This window comes from Pterocles gutturalis, unplaced genomic scaffold, assembly GCF_000699245.1.
Source record: "Pterocles gutturalis isolate BGI_N339 unplaced genomic scaffold, ASM69924v1 scaffold40623, whole genome shotgun sequence".
Classification (NCBI taxonomy): Eukaryota; Metazoa; Chordata; class Aves; order Pterocliformes; family Pteroclidae; genus Pterocles; species Pterocles gutturalis.
The window spans coordinates 1-914 of NW_010127135.1; positions in this window are offsets into that span (position 1 = coordinate 1).

Consider the following 914-nt stretch of genomic DNA (forward strand, 5'->3'; position numbering starts at 1 on the left):
AACATTCTGTGATTCTGTGAAACATTTTTTTATAAAGTATCTCATGCTTAAGCCATTAGTGAGGGATGTGGAGCCTTTTTTCTCTTTTCTCCTCCTCTCTGGCTCTCTGGAGCAGAAGCAGGGGATGGACTCCAGGCTAGGAGCTGATCTGGAGCCAGTTTGGTGCCTGGGTCCTCTCATCACCTCAGCAAGCTTTTGCCTTGAAGTGGAACTGTGGTTTCAGGGTTCAGCACTGGGCTGGCGATTATGAGAGATGAATACTTTTATCTAAAGTGTTTGAGACTTGGATTTAATTCCCTGTTTTGCCTGCTATGATTCAAATTTCCTTCTCTAAACCCTCAGTTGTATTGATATAGAAGTAGAAGAGAGTAATGTGCAAAAAAAAGTTCTTTAAGAGATTAGTGGTATAACATTAACGTTTCAAATTTGAGAGAGACATTTTGACAAGTAACGTGCTGTGAATCAGATTTTTGTTGCTGAAGGATTGTCAGCAAGGTTTCATCTTTCCTGTGTATATTTTGAAAAGCCAAGAGAATCAGATGTTCTTGTTTTGTAAGCCTACAGAGGCATGATTTTAACCTGTGCAATGGGGAAAATGAACTTTTAACTGCCCTCAGAGCATGGCTACATTATTCCCTGTGATTACTTCCAGTTGGCTTAAGAGCAGGATTTATAAGCAGAACTTAAGGTTATAGAAAAATAACAGTAGGAGTTGAATAAGTAAGTAACAAATATCCTGTTTCCATGGAATTATGGTGAAGGAAGATAAATACATTTTATATATATTATCGTTGTTGCAAATATATAATTTTCTATGTTGCTAGAGACCAGTGAAACAAATTGTTGAAAATGCTTCTTAGCCGTTCGGGTCTGACGTCCTGCATTGTGGGTGTTCACTTCCATTGACATTGGGG